The following is an 18371-nucleotide window of genomic DNA, read 5'->3' as shown; positions in this document are numbered from 1 at the left end:
TTTGAACCACCTTGTGAGATTTAATTGATTTATACATGAAGGGCCAGATTCTGCCCCAACTTCCATCCATGGAATCTGGTTCAACTCAAAATGGGATAGATTGGAGTGTAAATCAGGGCAGTATTAGACTCTTCCAAGTTGATATCTCACACACGGAATGTGGTAGGGAAGGGATCCTGTTAGCAGAAGGTTCCTTACCATGAAAATGCACAGTGCTGCCAATTCTCATCATTTTATTACCAGCATCATGATATTTAGTGTTTTCCCTAAACCTCCAGCTGCAGGAATCAGATGCTTACATGTGAATCTCATCTTTCATTTACAGGGGGGTGAGTGGGGGAAAGAGTAAGTTTCAAGGCCTTGTGGTTGCAGAGAAAAGTTTGGAAACATAACCTGAGTGCACCTGAAAGGCTCACAAACCAGAAGGCAGGTAAAAAGAGTCCCTAATATACTATTTTTAAGGCCTGGTCTACACTAGGAGGTTATGTCGAATTTAGCAGCATTAAATCGAATTAACCCTGCACCCGTCCACACAACAAAGGTATTTAGTTCGACATAGAGGTCTCTTAAATTCGACTTCGGTACTCCTCCCCAACGAGGGGAGTAGTGCTAAATTCAACATGGCCATGTCGAATTAGGGTAGGTGTGGATGGAAATCGACGCTAATAGCTCCGGGAGCTATCCCACAGTGCACCACTCTGTTGACGCTCTGGACAGCAGTCCGAGCTCGGATGCTCTGACCAGTCACACAGGAAAAGCCCCGGGAAAATTTGAATTCCTTTTCCTGTCTGGGCAGTTTGAATCTCATTTCCTGTTTGGACATCGTGGCGAGCTCAGCAGCACTGGCAACGATGCAGAGCTCTCCAGCAGAGATGGCCATGCAATCTCAGAATAGAAAGAGGGCCCCAGCATGGACTGATCAGGAAGTCTTGGATCTGATCGCTGTGTGGGGTGATGAGTCCATGCTTTCGGAGCTGCGATTGAAAAGACGGAATGCAAAATTCTATGAGAAGATCTCAAAAGCCATGACAGAGAGAGGATACAGCCGGGATGCAATGCAGTTCCGCGCGAAAATCAAGGAGCTGAGACAAGGGTACCAGAAGACTAAAGAGGCAAACGGACGCTCCGGATCCCAGCCCCAGACATGCCGTTTCTACGAGGCACTGCATTCCATCCTAGGTGCGGCCGCCACCACTACCCCACCACTGACCGTGGACTCTGAGGATGGGATATTGTCGACGCCCGCTTCCTCTGAGATGGTAGTGGACGGGGAAGATGAGGAAGGAGATGAGGAGAACGAGGCAGTCGACAGCGCTTACAACGCTGATTTCCCAGACAGCCAGGATCTCTTCATCACCCTCACAGAGATCCCCTACCAACCGTCCCCAGGCGTTAACCCGGACCCAGAATCAGGGGAAGGATCAGCCGGTAAGTGTTTTAAACATGTAAACATTTATTTTGAACAGAACATTAATATTAACTGTGGGTTTTTCATGATTAGATTGTCCTAGGCACTTAAAGTTTTAGTCTTTAGCAGTGCAACTGCTGCAAAAAAATCAAACAATGTCCAGTTTCTCTTGATTGGTTTGCCCTAGGCGCTCTACTGTTTAGTCCTTGCCAGTGCAGCTACAGTAAAATTCGGTCTATATAGACTCATAGACTCATAGACTTTAAGGTCAGAAGGGACCATTATGATCATCTGGTCTGACCCCCTGCATGCTGCAGGCCACAAAACCCTTCCCTGGACTCTGCCGTTGAAGTCCCCAATCCTGTGTTTTAGTGACTTCAATCGGCAGAGACCCTCCTGCTAGTGATCCCTGCCCCATGCTGCGGAGGAAGGCGAAAAACCTCCAGAGGCTCAGCCAATTTACCCTGGAGGAAAATTCCTTCCCGACCCCAAATATGGCGATCAGTAAGACCCCGAGCATGTAGGCAAGAGTCTCTAGTCTGACCCCTGTTGGCCATTATACTATTTACGTACCATTGCTTGGTTTTCCTTGGCTACTATGTTTTACCATTAAACCATTCCCTCCATAAACTTATCTAACTTAATCTTAAAACCAGACAGGTCTGTCGCCCCCACCGTTTCCCTCGGAAGGCCGTTCCAATATTTCACCCCTCTGACGGTCAGAAACCTTCGTCTAATTTCAAGCCTGAACTTCCCCACGGCCAGTTTATATCCATTCGTTCTCGTGTCCACATTAGTACTAAGCTGGAATAGTTCCTCTCCCTCCCTTGTATTTATCCCTCTGATATATTTAAAGATAGCAATCATATCCCCCCTCAGCCTTCGCTTTGTCAGACTAAACAACCCAAGCTCCTCTAGTCTCCTTTCATACGACAGGTTTTCCATTCCTCTGATCATCCTAGTCGCCCTTCTCTGCACCCGTTCCAGTTTGAGTTCATCTTTTTTAAACATGGGAGACCAGAACTGCACACAGTACTCCAAATGAGGTCTCACCAGCGCCTTATACAATGGAAGCAGGACCTCCTTATCCCTACTAGATATCCCTCGCCTAATGCATCCCAAGACCGCATTGGCTTTTTTTACCGCCACGTCACATTGTCGACTCATAGTCATCCTGCGGTCTACAAGGACCCCTAGGTCCTTCTCCTCTTCCGTTACTTCTAACCAATGCGTCCCCATCTTGTAACTAAAATATGTCCAGGGATAGAGCAGAAATCCTCATGGGACATCTCCATGAAGCTCTCCTGGAGGTAATTGGAAAGCCTTTGCATGAGGTTCCTTGGGAGAGCGGCCTTGTTGTGTCCTCCGTAGTATGAAACGTTTCCGCGCCAGGCTATCATCAAGTACTCCGGTATCATTGCCTTGCACAGCATGGCGGCATAGGGCCCTGGTCTTTGCAGGCTTTCACGAAGCATGCGTTCTTTATCGCTGTCTGAAATCCTCATCAGAGTGATGTCGCTCATGGTCACCTGCTTTGAATTAGGGGAATGTTAGTATTGGGACTGCTTGCCTGTTCCTTTACAGAACTGCAACCAGCGGTTTACAGCCATGCGGTGGAGGCGGGAGAGGGGCAGCATAGAGGGAACTTTCCCAGGGACAGCCGCGAGGGGGTGGGACAGGGGCACAGTTCATGCTTGCCAGATTGCTGGCAGCAGGAACTGGCCAACGCTAGGAGCATTGCTTTGAACGTGAAAGTAGGGCAGTGGTGTTATTAAAGTTTTAAGCTGCCACAAGTCTACGGCTTATCATGTCAGCCTGCTACCCAAATTCCGCTATCCTGTTCCACTTGTGTGATCCGCACTGCAAGACCCCAGGGACTGAATGCGAAGGCCGAAAATTCGACCTTGTCCTGAGTGCGCATGTGATAGGTGCTGTGAATGGTCTTGTTCACAGAGAAAGACTATTTTCTTTGTTCACCAAAAAATTTATCTTTCTGAGGAATTCACTCCCTTTTTCCCATCCCACAGCTGTGACTGTCTCCCGACCTACCCGGTCATAAGATTCCCAGAGGCTGGCGCAGATTAGGTGTAGAAAGAAAAGGACACGGGACGACATGTTCTCAGAACTTATGGGCTGCTCCCGAGCCGAGGCAACCCAGCAGACCCAGTGGAGGGAGAACATGTCACAATACCAGCGAGCACACAGCGAACAGGAGGAGAGGTGGCGGCAGGAAGACCAGCAGGCGACTCAAACGCTGCTTGGACTAATGAGGGAGCAAACGGACACGCTCCGGCGCCTTGTGGATGTTCTGCAGGACCGGAGGCGGGAGGACAGAGCCCCGCTGCAGTCTATCTGTAACCACCGTCCCCCGCCACAAAGTCCCATACTCCCCTCACCCAAAGTACCAAGGAGGAGGGCCTGCAGAGTCCGTGAAAACTGTCACTCTACCCCTGCAGAGTGCTTAAGTACCAGAAGGCTGTCATTCCCCAAAATTTGAGAAGTCCCTTCCTTCCCACCTCACCCAAGCCCCCATCCCAGTTTCATCCCCTAACTGTCTAGTTGCTAATAAAAAATATGTTTCTGTTAATTACTGTTTCCATCATGTTTTTTTAGAGGACACTCTGTTTGAAGGGGGGGAAGGGGGTTGGTACAGACACGGGGGCAGGTTCAGCAGCAGGTCTCACACACACAGTGCAGTCACTAGGCACCCTGGTCAGTCTGGGAGATGGTTTTCATTTTCGGGGAGGGGGGGGCTATGTGACTTTGTGGCGGGGGAGGGCGGTTACAGATCTTATGCAGCGGTCCTTATCCTGGATCACAGAGCCATGCAGCAGGGGATCTGTAACCGTCCTCCCCCTGCCACAAAGTCACATAGCCCCCACACACAGAGTCCAGAACAGGAGGGGTGGCAGGCTCCATTGAAACAATCAGTCCACCAGTGCGGACCACTGTAGAAGCAGGAGCCTGTCATTCCTCGAGTTTAGAAGCGTCCTTTGCATCACTACACTACACCCGCTCCCCAGCGCAGTCTGTGTCCCAGTTTCAATACTTTACCGCGAAAACAGTAATAAAGAAAATGTTGTTCATTAACAAATGTTCAGTGATTTTATTTTTAAACGTGGGTTGGAAGGGGGTGAACGGGGTATGAAACTGGAGAGGATAGTGAACATTCACTGGGTAAAGAAACGGGGGCAGGTTCAGCTTCTCTGTAAACAAACTAAATAGTCACAGGTTACCCTGCTCACTCAGGAACCTAGCTTTCAAAGCCTCCCGGATGCACAGCGCGTCCCGCTGGGCTCTTCTAATCGCACGGCTGTCTGGCTGGGCGTAATCAGCAGCCAGGTGACTTGCCTCAACCTCCCACCCCGCCATAAAGGTCTCCCCCTTGCTCTCACAGAGATTGTGGAGCACACAGCAAGCTGCAATAACAATGGGGATATTGGTTTTGCTGAGATCAGAGCGAGTCAGTAAGCTTCTCCATCTCCCCTTGAGACGTCCAAAAGCACACTCCACCACCGTTCTGCACTTGCTCAGCCGGTAGTTGAAGCGTTCCTTTTCAGTGTCCAGGGTGCCTGTATAGGGCTTCATGATCCAGGGCATTAGTGGGTAGGCTGGGTTCCCGAGGATCACTATAGGCATCTCCACAGCCCCAACAGTTATTTTGTGGTCCGGGAAGTAAATACCTTCCTGCAGCCGTCTAAAAAGACCAGAGTTCCTGAAAACACGAGCATCATGAACCTTGCCCGGCCATCCGACGTTGATGTTGGTAAAATGTCCCCTATGGTCCACCAGTGCTTGCAGCACCATTTCGGTTAATGTACTGGCTGGCCTGGTGGTCCGGTCCCAGGATAGGGATGTGAGTTCCATCTATAGCCCCACCGCAGTTTGGGAATCCCATTGTGGCGAAGCCATCTATGATGACCTCCACGTTTCCCAGTGTCACTACCTTTGACAGCAGTACATCAACGATTGCGTTGGCTACTTGCATGACAACAACCCCCATGGTAGATTTGCCCACGCCAAAGTGGTTCGCGACTGACCGGTAGCTGTCTGGCGTTGCAAGCTTCCAGAGGGCTATGGCCACTCGCTTCTGGACAGTCAGGGCTGCTCGCATCCGGGTGTCCTTGCACTTCAGGGCAGGGGACAGCAACTCACAAAGTTCAAGGAAAGTTCCCTTCCGCATGCGAAAGTTTCTCAGCCACTGGGATTCATCCCAGACCTGCAGCACTGTGCGGTCCCACCAGTCCGTGCTTGTTTCACGTGCCCAGAATCGCCGTTCCACGGCATCAACATGACCCAGTGCCACCATGATGTCCACGGCGCGGGGTCCTGTGCTTTGTGAGAGGGCTGTGCCCCTCTCAGACTTCATGTCCTCATCGCGCTGCCGTAGCCTCCTCGCCCGATTTCTCAGCATCTGCCTCTGGAAAAGGTGGCTGATAAGGTGCGAGGTGTTGACAACGGCCATAACTGCAGCGATGGTCGCAGCGGGCTCCATGCTCGCAGTGCCGTGGCGTCCGCGGTGTCACTCAGCAGAAAAGTGCGCGAACTGATTGCCCGCCGGCGCTTTCAGGGAGGGAGGGCGGGAGTGACGGTTGGATGACGACAGTTACCCAAACCCACCCTCGACACATTTTTTCCCCCAGCAGGCATTGGGGGCTCAACCCAGAATTCCAATGGGCAGCGGGGACTGCGGGAACTGTGGGATAGCTGCCCACAGTGCACCGCTTCCAGTGTCGATGCTTGCCCCGTTAGTGTGGACTCACACAGTCGAATTACTGTCCTTAGTGTGGATACACACGTTCGACTTTGTAATATCGATTCCACATATTCGATTTAAGTGAAATCGAACTACTCTCGTAGTGTAGACATACCCTAAGAATAGTCTGATGGTTTTAAAGCCAATTATTTATTTATTGAGGCCTGACTCATGATTTTGGAACACTTGCAATTGGCCATATTGATACTGGGCTCATCTTCCAAAGGTTATTTGACCAGCCTGGTGGCAGGAAGGCAACCTAGTGAATTCTAATGAGGAACCCACCTTGAACTCGATGAGGCGAAGCACCTCTGAAAGGTTTCACCAAATTACTGAAAGAGAAGTGGGGAACTGGCTACTGAACCACTTTTCAATGCTGTGAGCAAGAGATGTGAGCTCTATTTCCAGTAACACCCCATGGGGAACGCACACAGACGTCTAATCTAACCAGCCATCCCCAGTGTCAAGGTTTACTCCAGATGGAATGTGGATAGGGAGGAGTAATTAAGTATGGAAGTAATTAAGTAATTAAGCCTGGGGCCCAATCCTGCTCCTAATGAAGTCAGTGAGAATTTTTCCATTGGCCCCAGTAGGAGCAGGAGCAGACCCTAAGTGCATACCTCAGGAATGACGCTTTAAGAAAGATGAATTCTCTTTGACTCATACCAAATAATTCATAGTAAGATTGGGCAGCCCTCTGAAGCAAGCTATTGGCAGGAGGAAACACCAATAAAAAAACAAAAAAAACTTCCCAGAAGATGCAAATGTAAGAATACACTGATCCATCCCTGAAAAAATGCTAAAAAATTAACACTGTTTCATTACACGATACCTAAGCATTTACAGGAAAAGAGCAAAGGAGTTTGGCTGGCCAAAGAAGAAACTGGTCCAGAAAGCCTAGTGTCTCTGCAGGAGAAAGGGGGAGGACTGACTAAGAGGGAGAAGTGAAGCAAAGCTAAGAGAGGGATAGGGAACATGGGGGGAAGATGAGAGAAGAGGGAAAGAGAAGCACAAACAGGGACTGAGGAAGAGGAAACAGCATAGAAAAAGGAAGGAACAAAAAGGGAGACACAGAAGATGGAGGTAGAGTGAGAGAAGAACCAGGAGGCTCGGAAAACCCTCACCCACGCTTTGACTGACCCTAGCCAGTTACATTAGCATCTCCTTTGCATGGTGGACTCAAATCCATTTCCCCCCACAGAAGCAGTAGATAATAAATAAGGCTGCCAAAAGAATGAGCAAAATGGTAGGCTGCCTGTTGGACTAATCAAGGCAAAGCGAATGGAAAGAACACGTCGTGTCCCATTATTAATATGTTCTATATTAGTGTCATTATAGATGATTACATGAATCGGTTTCACAGCCTGAGCCTTCCTCAGCCAACTCCAAGCAGTAATCCTAGTGATTCATGACCAATGGTTACATAACATGGATTTCCAACAAGCTAATCGTGCTGCGTGGAAAATAGTCTCTACATATGTGTGTATAGAGTGAGTCACTTTGATTCTCTGGGTTGACATTTGCATCCTGGGCCAAGTTGCTTGCAAGAGAAAGGCATTTTTGTGAGGTTTCCACACTGTATAGATAGATATTGACATGGAAGCATTCAGGGAAAGGGGGAGGAGGGGAATGCCCCTCAGATATCTGGTTACTGCTATAGCAGCAAATTTCCTTACCACAGTAAAACACACAAGACGTATGCAGACCCTCCCCATATATAGAAACAGCAATCACAGACTAGAAATAGAAAATGGGAGGCACTAAGCCCAAAGTGGGATTGAAACCAAGGAGTGCAACAGAGATTCCCTCAAGCTGCCAGGAACCAGGACAGGACTTTCTATCTAAAAGCAAGGAAGAGCAGAATGTACGTAACTCCGGGACGACAAAAACTGGCAGCAGAGACAGCAGTGTGCTAAGCAGCAGCCTGACATGGAATCAGGAAGGAGTGATGACACACAAATAAAACTCGACAAACACTGGGGAAAACAGACCTCGATGCAATATGCAGCCATATCCCAGGCACATATTTGGTGTATTGTAACCACCACTGACAGAGCTTAGAAATTCCTGTCCTTGTACAGCTTGTCATGCCAACAAAGATCACAATCACAGAAATGTGGGACTGGAAAAGATCTTGAGATGGCATCTAGTCCATTCCCCTGTGCTGAGGCCAGACCAAGTAAACCTAGACCAGCCCTGACAGGTGTTTGTCTAACCTGTTCTTTAAAATCTCCAGTGACAGGGATTCCACAACCTCCCTCGGAAGCCTGTTCCAGTACTTAACTAGCTTTATAGTTAGAAAGTTTTTCCTAATATCTAACCTACATGTCCTTTGCTGCAGAAGTCACAGTTTGATTTGATTTGTGTCCTCAAGAGACAGCTAAGATGATGGCACTGCAAAGGAGGAGCAACCCGCAAATGGCCGTGTCACCTCCACGGCTGGCATACCAGCAGGCATGGGAGCAAACTCTATAGAAGAAGGAGAAAATTCAAAGCTCTCTCTCTCTCAGGAGCTGGATAAGATGGGGGGCCACCTCTCTGGAGAAAGTGGGACTATGAAGACAGCCAGTCAGATTTCTCCTGTCGGACTTTCATTAATTGTTTTTTTTTTTAAAAGATTCAGAAAAGGAGGCACACAGAGTGCACCACAGTGTGTCCCTGAACAGTGCACAGATAGGTTGGTGCACAGGCAATCCAGAATTCAGTCCTCAAAAGGCCATTCAGGGCCAGGCATCTGTGGAAGAAACTGCTGCAAAGGCATAAGAGAATGCAGACCGCACAGAGCGCTACCAGAGCATTTAGAGCTGAGAGTTGCCAAAGCCAGCTCTCCAGTCTATGGGGGAGAGGGACTCGGCTCCAAAGGATGCCCACAGATACAGCACCCATTATTACTGTGCAGGGCAGGACTCCATAGATCTACCAGTCTATTTACTGACGGCACCCATCCCTGTGGTAGCTGAGCACCTGATGTTGATCTTAGTTCATGCTTCTCCACTGGAGGCTGTTACTTGATGACAGAGGCAGCCAGGCTTCCTGTAACTCTTGCTCTGTCACTCCGGGGCCCCTGTGAGATGAGCTCCCATTGTCTGTGAGCCTCTGTCTCTGGTTCACATCCACACTGCCCCAGCCAGAGCCTTTGGGGCTCACAGTTGCTGGCAATGGCACACCTAGGATGATCAGATGTCCCAATTTTATAGGGACAGTCCTGATTTAGGTTTTTTTTCTTATATAGGCATCTATTACTCCCCACCCTCGTCCCGATTTTTTACACTTGCTATCTGGGCACACCTACTACTCCCCCTTCACCATACGTGCACTGTCCCAGGGCAATAGCAGGACAATGGAGGTGCTTAGGACAGCTGCGAATTGCATAGACATGCTGCTGTAGCTTGATAAGGGCAAGAGGGAAGATGCAGCCCAGCCACGTTTCCCCTGGTTATCCCTCTACTTACCACAGCCCTGCTCATTTTTGTTCTGCAGCCCTCCAGCACTTCGTGCACCAGGCAAGGATGCCCATTCTGCCGCCAGCAAAGCATGATGGCGCATCCTATTCTGGCATAACAACATGTGCCACCATGTCAGTCCTTGAGTGCAGCTTGCACTCTATTTTCAGTGCTCTGTGCTGCAGGGAAATGGCTGGGGGCAGGGAGTGTTCCTCGGTTCTATCGGTTCTATCGCACTGGAAAGATCAGCCCATATGAAAATCTCCTCTGATGATCATGCAGTGAATTCCAGGCCCTCCTGCACTGATGCCTAAAACTCCTCAGTCGACATGCATGCAGTGCTTTGAACATGTAAAGCACTATCTAAATGCTAAGTATTATTACAATGATCCTCTCCTTTCGGTCAACTTGACCCCCCAACACACACACACATTTCCCACCTCCCTTTTTAGCACATTCACAGCATCAGAAAGTGCCCAGTTTTCATGCACCCGGCCCTCTGCCATATGATCTCCCAGCCCTCAGAAACTTTAAATAGTCAGCATTATTCTGAAGGCATGTTAGAGCTTGTCCCTACACACTCCAGGAATAATCCTTGATAGCTGGTTGGCGTGTGTGTATGTCCCTGTAACAACGCGTCCTGGCCCTCACCCTACTTGAGATCATGCCTAGAAAGGGAGCTTAAGCACAGTTCCCGAGAGATGAATGAGTGGCATATCACAGGGTTACAACACTGGCACCATAGTTTTGTCTCCCAATGTTATCTATGTGTACAGTAAAGCTCCCTTCAGTAGTCCCTAAAATAAAAACCTAACTTCAGAAGGGAACAAACTGACCACACTGTGATCTGATAGACTCTGGACTGATCCCAAACCCTTTCTTTAAATGTAACAGGATTGAAAACAATGTAGCAGACTTAAAAAAAAAAAAGTCTCCTTTCTCTCTCTTCTCCTTGAGCTCCCTCCTCTCTCTGGTGCATTAGCGTGCACACAATAATTCCAGTGTTACATGCTGAAATACAAGCTGCCTTTTACTGGGATGATAAATGTCTATGGAGAATGTCCACCACCAAACTGTTTTCATGCTAAATATTTTTTAATAGAAAAGAAAGAAGAAACTCAGCTTCCCCAGGGCTGGAGAATGTCAGTGATTTCAGGCTAATCCGCACAGCAAAAAGCCTAGGGCTGGATAGAACCCATATTCCAGCTTCGGGTTCCACCTGCAGAGTTTGGGGGTAAGGAAGTGCACTGTGATGTAGTAATATTTACTATATCAGTGAGGCAGTGTGGTGAGGCCAGCCTGGAAATACAGTGTGGATAGCATATAAGGATGGATGGATAGATGTTCATTAGCGAGGGGAAGCAGTGACCCTCTCCTTCTTCATGTGCACTGAGAAAGAGCTCCCAGATCACAAACCCTGCTGCCTGGCACTGGATGCTGACAATACTGTGACATAGACACTAAAATGCTGCGATGAGCACTATAGAGATGCCTGTTTAACAATATTGTGAGGCAAATGTCACACGATCGTGTCTCGGTATCAAGTCTGCCACAATCAGACGTGATGTTCTGATTGACTGGGCAGATTGGAACAGGGCTTATTCAGATGGGTTTGGAGTTTTTGCTACATAGGTCACCATCTGCAGATCTAGAGCACAGGGATCTAGCACAGGGATCTGTGGGTACCAAAGACAAAAGCAGAGAAGATTCAAATGGGATAGGGTTGGGTATAAACTCATCTATCAGCTCCCTGATGAAGCTTGTGTGGCAAAGGTCTTTCCCACAGCTCTCTAAAAGCCCCATACAGCTCAGCGAGAGAACACTATAACAGTATCCATTGAGCCAGTAGATACTGACCTCGGTTAGGTGACAGGGGTGTTAACTTTTATAACCCAGTTAAATGGCATGTAACTGGGGGGCAGATATCAGGGCCAATCTTTTATATCGCTCCTGTTTGTCTCATGTTCGTTGCATGGTAAACTAAATGCTGACAAAAATGAAGCCAACAAAGCCACCTGAATCCCTCTGCCTGGCAGAGAACTGAATGGGGAGGCTTGCTGTGCTTCCAAATTTTTTCTGAAACCAAGTGGTATTGAAAAGAAACGGAGGAGGGTAAAATCCTCTACACTGCTGCATGTGCCAGGCATTAAGCCATTGGAAATCTACAGTACATTCCAATGGGAACACAAGGGAGGGTGGGGTGGACTACAGACTGCTAGACAAAGTCATTCAAAAGTACTTGGATCCATGCAAGAATGTCATTTGGGAAAAGCACATTTTCATTATAAGGAAACAGCTACCAGGTGAGACTATCGATCCTTACATGTTACAGACCTACCAGGTAAAGTTAATAAATAAATAATAATAGCTCTTATATAGCACTATTCATCAGTAGATCTCAAAACACTTCACAGAGAAGGTGATTATCATTATTCCCATTTGCAAAAGGGGAAACTGAGGCAGGGAGCGGTGACGTGACTTCCCTAGGTCACATAACAGGTCAATGGCTGAGCTAGAAATAGAATGCAGGTTCCCAGAGTCCCACTCCAGTGCTCTACCCATATGGCCCCACTGCTTAGGTCATATGAATTTGAACCTCAACACATGAACTAATTAGAGACCAAGTTACTTGCGGTAGAGATGAAAACCAGGTCAAAGGAAAGGGACTACAGGGAATGGACTTGACACTTCAATGAACAGTTTCTATTTGCAGGGCTAGTGAAAACTGTGCTTCCCAAATGAAAATATCAGCAAGCAATGAAAGAACTGAAGTGCAGCAAATTAAAAATGCAGACCAAAGGCACAAAGTCAGAATACGTGAGTAAACATACAGCAAAGACCAAATCTTCTTGCACTTACTGTGGATGCATTTGTAATTAGAGCTGAGCAAATCAGTGATTCTTTGGTTCAGTGGCTGGACCAAAAAAAATCTGGGAAATGGCTAATTTGGGGTCACTGTGAAATGACAGTTTTTTGTTTTTTTTCTCACTGAAGCAAAAAAAATCAATAACACTTAGTTTCAGGTTGAACAGAGTGTTTCCTTTTCAGATTTTTTTTAACCCTTTTTTGGGAGAGAGGGTGAGGTTAGTTAAATGTACCTACCTTTTTTAAACAAAAAGTCAAAAGTTTTGTTTAGAAAATGTCTTAAAAAATTCCCATTTTTTCGGCTGAAACGATGTGTCAGATTCAACCCAAATTTGCACAATTTGTGATGACTTGAAATTGCATTTTTCAGCCAAAAATAACTTCCCAGCTCTAATCATAACACAACACAAAGGTGCACACCACAGGGGATGCTGGGTTGTGCATTCATTCAAATAATGAGCGCAAGTATGTTGCTCACTGTACCAACTGCAAAGAAATACAAAAGAAAAATTTATTAATCAACATACAGATAGATGACAAGGCTCTGATTATGATCAGGAGACAGGCATGGCATTCTTCGTTGGGTCTCAATAAATTTAAAAAACAAGGTTCTACAACAGGCCAGTTTGAGACACTAAGCATAAACAAACAAAAGTGAATTTTCAAAGAAGAGCTTGGATATGAGTGCAGTGCAACCACAGTAAGACCATCCAATGTTAAAATTGAAACCTAAGCTTGTTTCATTCAGCCGGCACAAAATGAGCCTATAAGGCAAAGCTACCCTGGCTTTACCTGTAGACTCAGCAGACTTGGAAATGGTGGAATAGGAAGCTCTCATGTGTGTTTCATCCAAAGTGCAAATGATAATGATCAAATGGGTGCATAACTTGTCTACTGAGCAGGTTGCAAACGATACTCTTAAGGAATTTGATCAGATGTGTGTAAGGGGGTAGACTGCATTAAGGATATAACAGCTCATATTGCTTTAGAACCCAGTCTGCCCCCCAAAATACATCCACCACATGAAGTCCCTTTAGCACTGAGAGAGAACGCAAACGCTAACTGGACGTGATGGTAAAACTAGATGTTCTCTACAGATGAGATTAATGGTATGGTCAATGGGGGAAAAAACCAAGTTACATATGTATATTGATCCAAATGATTTGAATACAGCCATCAAATAAATCAGAGGTCATGTCTAGGCTTCTAACAACAAGGGCATTTTCAATTTTGGAGGTATTGGGTCTTCTAAGTGCTACTGTCATAACATAAAATAATTATTCATTAGTATTACATTCTAGATAGATGGCCATCAGAAAAAAAGCCCACTAATCTGCAAGCATGGGGCTACAGAGATGAAATGGCCACACAGAATACAGTTGTGTACAATGGACATTGTGTAATAATATCATGAGGTCAGAAATACTAAATATAACCCAAAGTGCCTACGTGGGCATTGAGATATGCAAGAACAGAGCCTGAGAAGTCCTATTTGGCACATTTACGAATCCCTCCGCTGGAGATGATGAGTGACCTCCTGGCTCTCAGGACTTCATGGGACCAGGATTGTACCCACGTGTGAAAACTACTAAACATAGGAAACAGATTGCAGAACCCACTGAAACCACATGCAATTCTTGATTGCTCACAGTTCAAGGCTGGTGCAAATCTATTTGAATTAAATGGGAAGCTTTGCCCCTTATGAAGGGATTAATACTCAGGTTTGGGTTTGTTTGTTCGTTTTCTAAACTGAGCTGCTGCAAAATACATCAGGTAGCAAGGTACAGCACTGTAAATCGCAGTTTGTTTGCTATGGCATTCCAGATGAGCGAACGGCAGGTAAGCTCACAAGTGGCTCATTGCAGCAATTTCATTTGGTATATCCAGTACACCACCTCAGGATTACTAGGTGGAGTCAAATTAGAATTAGCATAAAACTCAAATGAAGTGTCAGAAAGAGAGAATTCTAGATTCCAAACAGAAAGTGACTAGCCACCTGCCAAAGTAATAGCACTAAGCTTATGTAGTATCATAATCAGCCACCTACGTGAAGAACAGAAGAGATCTACCTATAACCAAGGATAACATTGTCACTGTTTCTGGAGGACATCCAGAATACTACAGACAGTGCTTGGGCACTGGCAGAAGTAACACACACAGAGTCACTGACAATAGTAAACATCAAACGCAGCAAACATAGGCTCCAGGTGGCAGACCCACTTCAGCAGCCAAACAAGCCATTGCAGAAGGTGTTGTTTGGAGAGTACAAAGAGACTGTGTGAGTAGAAAAACAATGAGGTTCACAGTTAGTAGCTATTGACCAATGCCCACTAAGAGGCAGGGGGTTCTGATTGTCTGCCCTCACCCTCATCCCTACATGTTCCTATAATTGATGGTATTCATGTCTGGTTGTCATTTTTAGTTGACATGATGTTTTATTTGCATTTCATTATTGTTTAAATGTAACAGTCACTACTGGAGTTAAATGAGACTGACCCCATGCAAGGGATATTAAACATCCATTACCCTGATTTATGTCAATTGACCGAGGCTAGGAAATAAAAACCAGTCTCTTACCAGCACTCCCGTGTGTCACATATTTGTTACAAATGAGACTAGCTGTCCACCACTTGGAAGGTAGAGTGGTCCAGCTGCCCACCAGCAACAATGGACTTCTGATGGGAAACATTTGTCACTGACCCCTAAGAAACCTGGAGAGGCATAGCTAGCTGCAAAGACTCCCTCCTCCCGTAAGAAAATAGCAAAAAAGATTAGTGTGGGGCAATGCTGGGGCTTGCCCTGTTTCCTTTCCCCTGAGGGGCAGATTGTGTGTTGAGTATGTTGGCAGGGAGGGAGGGAGAAAACTTACCTAATGTCTTCACCTTACACGTGTGGAAGACCCACTACTGTTTCCACCAAATCCCGCCACAAGATTCCTACTTTGATGTCTACAGAACCAGCTGATACAGACTAGGCAAGAGGGGAGCTGAGAATACTGTCACTAACATGATTATTTATGTATCACCTCAAAATCTACCACAAACAAGCAAACTAAATAACTTCAATACCTACAAATTGCACATAGCTAGGCTACGGCTATGCACATAGACAAGCTATGCAAAAACGAGTCTGTATGACTGTTACCCTGCCCTCCCATAGATTACAATCGCAGATAACTGTTATAATCGCAGATAAGTGTCTCTTATTAGATGTTTGTACAGCACCTAGCACAAGGAGGCCATGCTCAGGCTGAGGCCTCTTGGTGCTACCACGATATATATTCAATAATAATTTCAAACAAAACAACATTTCGTTTGGGTTCAGTTCTAGAGATGGGCAAAATATTGTGAGAAGGGTGCGTATTTTGCCAAGTCCTTTTGCCTCTATTTCTAATAATGATAAGGTCTATTGTGCTTTAAGAGTCACAGTCCTAGAGCTTTGTATCATAGAGCATGTTATAATGGGGAGGTGAAGAGGAGGAGGATGGGTGTCTTCAATAAAAAAGCTGTCTTTCCCCAAACTGCCAGCAGGGGTCATGCGTGTGACAGCAGCAACCCGTGTAACAGCTGCCACGTCCTCTCAATTCTTCAAGGGAAAGGGATCATTGATCTAAGCAGGTCTTTTCCAGCTCTAGCTATCATGAGCCTAAATCTTCCCTGTCTCCATCTCCCACCTCTCACCCACTCCCTGTGTGTGGGGACTCTCTCATTTAAAAAAATTAGATGTTTATTGGAGGGTCACCGCACATGGGGAGTGGGTGAGAGGTGGAGATGGGGAAACGGAGTGCCACAGTGAGCGACGCTCATGGGGGATGAAGATTATTTTCTCATATGTCTCCTCCATTCTCCCCACCCCTCTCTTTGAGTGGGTGGGCTTTTTGCAGTGCCAATTAACTCCATGCTGAGGTAAGGGTGGGGGGAACAATGCCTGGGGTCCCCTATCCAGCCCACCATAGCACTGTCACCTTCCATTAAGCAGCTGACGGTTCACATGGAAAGAGGGAAAAGCCAGCAACTTGTTTGGTTTTCTTTTTTTCGTGGGCACTTCACTACTTCAAAGGCTTTCCTTCAGTTCACCGAGGTCAGAGGGTAAAGGTCAATGGGCACAGTTTGACCTCTCTTTCACCTCCACCCTAAAAGGGAGACACACACAAAAAAGAAAAGGAGAAGAAGAAATTCTGGCAAACACTTTTATCCTCTAATCTTTCATCTCCACATTGTTGCTAAAGCTTTGTCTGAGGAGACAATGCACCCTTCAGAATCTGACACTTCCACATTGAACTCTTCCTCCTCATCTTCAAGAAGTAAATAAAACTAAACACCAAAACCAAAAAAGCCTCAAAATTGCAGATGAGGGGGAAACAGGCATTATTGTTCAAGTTCCAGACCAACATGTGAAAAATGCATTTTTTTTCTTTAAAGACAGCATTGTTTTATTATTTTTTTTTTTATTTCTGATCACCAGCCCTGGGGCATTGAGGAATAAGTTAAAGTTTCAGAAAGCTCTCCACAGCTGGTGATTATATCCCTTGCAGTGTGTACAAAGACATTGAGAAAGCAGCAGAGAAAGTAAACAGTATCACTTCTGGGGATGGTGCGGGGCGGGAAGGGGGGGAGAGGTGGGGAGAAGAGGAGGAGGAGAGCAGCAGATGAAATTTAAACTGGCAGACAGCCCAGCCGCCAATTTAAAACAATACAGCTAGAGAAAGCCAAGAAGGAAAGAAAAACAGAGAGGAGTGTGTGTGGAGAGAGAGAGAGAGAAGAGGGATGAGACCTCCAGCAAAGGATTTGAGCATCATCTTTGGGGGTCCACCAGCCAGCAGATTAGATTACAGGGCTAGGCTTCAGGGGGCCACATTCTTCTTTCGTTATGTAATGTGTATATGTGTGTTTTTAATTGAATTGGCAAAGCTCAGCTGTTTACCTCTCGCAGGAACTATGAAAGGAAGGCACAGGGTCTGGAAACAGCAGTCAACGTGGCTACATCTACATTACAAGCTAGTACATGTGGGGGGGGATCACACCCCTGGTTTATAGTGTAGATATAGCCACAGACTAGTCTCCTCGGTGTGCGTGGAAACAAACGAGAAACCACAATGGAGAGGTGAGTTCAAACCCACTTTCTGATCCCATCTCAGACGGTGTAATTTAGGTTTCATCTACACTGGCCTTTCAACAGACTTTGCGAACTGTGCTCACAGTCCACTTGAAGAGAGTTCCAAATTAAACCAGTTTTTCACATGCTTCAGCCCACCAACCTACATGAAACCAAATTGTGTTGGTGTCACATATAGGTAGCACTCTACAGCTTTTTTTAAATGGTTTTGCCTGCCCACCCCATTGGATCTAGACTAGATGATGGTTTGGCCCTATCCCCATTGGCCAGCCAAACCTATGTTCAGTGATCTGAGCCCCCCGTGTGGACTGGACCTCAGGCTGGCTATAACTCAATTTTCACCTCCCAGAATAGGTCTTGCTAAATAGGATCTTTCCAGGTCAGATTGACCTGAAGCTCAGTGGAGAAGACTGAGTCATCCCAGCATGGGGTGGGGAGGGGGGGAGAATTCTGGATGATCCATCCTTCCTACGACTAATAAGCCCTTCTTTATGGATAGTTGTAGGTGGACCTCGCAGGAAATTAATTTGCAAGGTTTATAATAGGGAGAGTTTCTTAAAAGGACCAGGCTATTCTGTGCTTTTGGTCACCTTTCCAGCAGTCTGCTAGGTTTCACACCAGCATGAATCACATATCGTGGAGGTTGATGTGTCCTTTAAAATGCTCCAACAACTGCTCCCACCAAACCCCACCCCCTTCTCACCCACATGAAGCAAATCTAAACCATGGCTGTAAATGCTGAGGAAAGAGCATTGCTAAACTTTCAGACTTGCAAGGGATTCAG

Source organism: Chrysemys picta, chromosome 4 (genome assembly GCF_011386835.1).
Source record: "Chrysemys picta bellii isolate R12L10 chromosome 4, ASM1138683v2, whole genome shotgun sequence".
NCBI classification, from domain to species: Eukaryota; Metazoa; Chordata; order Testudines; family Emydidae; genus Chrysemys; species Chrysemys picta.
Note: the sequence above shows the minus strand (reverse complement) of the source record.